The sequence below is a fragment of the Muntiacus reevesi genome, chromosome 4 (assembly GCF_963930625.1).
Source record: "Muntiacus reevesi chromosome 4, mMunRee1.1, whole genome shotgun sequence".
NCBI classification, from domain to species: domain Eukaryota; kingdom Metazoa; phylum Chordata; class Mammalia; order Artiodactyla; family Cervidae; genus Muntiacus; species Muntiacus reevesi.
Window position 1 is genome coordinate 59,815,965 of NC_089252.1, and position 3,383 is coordinate 59,819,347.

The 3,383-nt window shown below is 36.4% G+C and overlaps 1 pseudogene; it reads left to right on the plus strand.

Annotated features, from left to right (window-relative positions):
• Positions 1-1,886: 1,886 nt before the first annotated feature.
• On the plus strand, positions 1,887-2,919 carry LOC136167437 (olfactory receptor 9G19-like; annotated as a pseudogene).
• Positions 2,920-3,383: the final 464 nt, after the last annotated feature.

Genomic DNA, 3,383 nt, shown 5'->3' on the forward strand with positions numbered 1-3,383 from the left:
AAAAAATATATATATATATATAATTTTTTCTTGGACATAAGAGGGTTTGAAAGTCTTGGATCCAATAACAGAAATATACCCATGCCTGTTCAGAATCCTGAAAATCATAATTTAGCCCTTTTTTGATTTTGCTATGTGGTGTTATGGTTCTTGCAAGTTGTACCATAAACAAGCCAAGATGGTTCTTCCCCTATTGCTGGCGACAGCAATGCTTCTACTTTTGAAGGAAATGAGATTATTAAAGGTTGAATTTCATAAGTTCATGTACCAAATTATCATAAATTTGGTGACCTAAAACATCAAAAATTTATTCTCTTATAGTTCTGGAGCTCAGAACTCAATGGCAATGGGCTAAAATCAGGGTCACGAACCACCCAGAGGCTCTAGTGGAACATGTCTGTCTTGTCTCTTAGGCTTTCTGAGGTTGCTGGCATTCCCTGTGGTTGTATCACTCCAAACTCTGCTTCTCTGGTCACACTGTTCCTTCTCTGGGGTCTGCAGTCAAACATTCCTCTACCTCCTTTCTATAAGGATATTTCTGGTTGGATTTAGGGCCCACCCTGATAACCTTCTTATTTCAAAATTCTTAATTTTTAACTTAATGATCCTTTCCCTATAAAGTACATCCACATGTACCAGGAATTAGTAAAACACTAATTTGAAAACATACATGCATCCCCATGTTCCCAGCAGCAATGCAAGTGTCCATCAACAGATGAACGGGTAAAGATGTGATATATGCATGTACACAACAGAATGTCGCTAGTTACAAAAATTAATGAAATTCTGCCATTTACAACAATGTAGATTAATCTAGGAAATACTAAGTGAGGTAAGATAAAGACAAATGCTGTATGACATCACATATGTAGAATTTTAAAAGTAATACAGATGAGTATATATGCAAAACAGAAATAGACTTACAGCTACAAGAAACAAACTAGTGGCTACCAATGGGGAAATGAAGGTAAAGTGACAAATGAGGGATATGGGATTAAGAGATACAAATCACTATGTATAAACCAGATAGGCAACAAAGACACAGCGTACAGCACAGAGAGTCATAGCAAGTATCATGTGATAGCTTTTAATAGAGCATAATCTGTAAAAATGCTAAATCATTGTGCTGTAGACCTGAAATTAATGTAATAATGTAAATCAACTAAACTTCAACTTTAAGAAAAAGAACTTGAACATCTTAATGGGCCATATTCTGCCTACCACATTCCCCCAAATCATTCAGTTTGATAAGTTTAGTTTTTTGTTTTTAATTCTTATTTCTATAGGAAATTAATACACATTTTGAACACAATTATCCATTGATTAATATTTTCACTTCCTTTCAGCACTCATTTGAATGTCATACATACATAGATATGGTCTCAAATTCCTGCTATCTAAGTAAACCTACTGTATTATTCAACTTATACATTTTATTATCATTTTTTTTACTTTATTTTTAGCTGTGTTCTTGGTTTTGTGGTAAAAAGTTAAATAAAATATAAGTATTGCCTTCAAAGAAATTAGCATAAATGCACTTCCAAGGTTATTTCAAAGTGTGGCTAGACTAATAAAAGTATGCTTCTTCAGGTAATTCACTAGTAAAGACAAAGGATTTAAGAACTCAAAAGCAAACTCCCTTTTTCATGTCTGCTACATGATTCCCAATCACTCTAGCTGCAAACAGAAAAGAAGATGAACAAATCACCATCTCTCAAAAGGAGGATGTCATAAAATGTATGACAAACTATATTACATTCATAATCTGATCTTTCAAAGCAGCATAGAGAAATTTCAAAGTTTTCTAACAGGAATAATTTCCAGTTCAGTATAAATTTTCTTGTAAACATGATATATGCATCAGTTGAGTATTTAAACAATCTAAAATGACATATAATGGGGAAGCTGATAACATCAATAACTTAAATCATGACATATTAATCAATTTTTTACAGAAAGGAGTGAAAAAAAAAAACTCAAACTCAGTGGATAAAAAAATATATACCATGGTGAAGGAGTTCATACCTTTGGGATTTATGACAGACCCGTGGTTACAGAGAGTACTCTTTTATATCTTCCTCATCATCTAGATCAACAGTCGTTTAGGGAACATCATCCTGATTTCTCTGATCTGTGCCGATTCTCAACTCCACACACCCATGTATTTCTTCATTGGGAATCTTTCATTCCTGGATCTCTGGTATGCTTCCATCTATGTCACCAAAATCCCAATGACCTGCATCTCTGATGACAAGTACATCTCTTTTGCTGGCTGCTTAGCCCAGGTCTTCTTCTTTGTTGGACAGGCCTACAGTGAGGCTACCTGTTGGCTGCCATGGTTATGACTGCTATGTGGCCATCTCTCACCTGTTGCTTTATTCCCAGGCCATGTCCCCAAGGTTATGTGTCAGTCTTGTTGCAGCTTCCTACTTTAGTGGCTTTGTGAACTCAACCATCGTCACCAGTGAGACATTTACCTTGAGCTTCTGTGGGAACAATATCATTGATGATTTCTTCTGTGACCTGCCCCCCCCTTGTCAAGTTGGCCTGTGATGTGAACGAAAGCTACCAAGTTGTCCTGTATTTCGTACTTGCCTCCAACATCATCAATCCGACCATGCTTATCCTTGCCTCCTATCTCTTCATCATTGCTGCCATCTTGAAGATCCACTCCACCCAAGGCTGCTCGAAGGCCTTCTCCAGCTGTGGTTTTCACCTGACAGCTGTCACCTTGTACTATGGGTCAATTCTCTTAATTTACACCAAGCCAAGTATGAACTATGCCCTGAGAGAGATAAAGTGGTGTCCATGTTCTACACAGTGGTGATTCCCTGGTTGAATCCCTTGACCCATTGCTTAAGAAATAAAGATGTTAAAGAAGCCTTGAGGAAAATGTTAGATAGAGCAAAGTTTCTTTAGCAAAGGCTTTGGTAAACAGTATATTTTTGTTTGTTTGTTTGTTTGTTTTGCTTGTATTGGTTTTTGAAGATTAGTTTCTATATTATTGATAACAGTCTGTAAATTTCAGAAATAAATAAATTAAGCAAAAGATAAAATCACTGAATAATGTAGAAATGTCAGGCTGCATTTGTCTTTTTAAGTTGGCACTGATGTTCTTGGAAGGAAAGTCATGACCAACCTAGACAAAATGTTAAAAAGTAGAGACATTACTTTCTCAACAAAGGTCTGTCTAGTCAAGGCTATGGTTTTTCCAGTAGTCATATATAGATGTGAGAGTTGGACTATAAAGAAAGCTGAGCGCCGAAGAATTGATGCTTTTGAACTGTGGTGTTGGAGAAGATTCTTGAGAGTTCCTTGGACTGCAAGGAGATCCAACCAGATCATCCTGAAGGAGACCAGTCCTGGGTGTTCTTTGGAGGGAC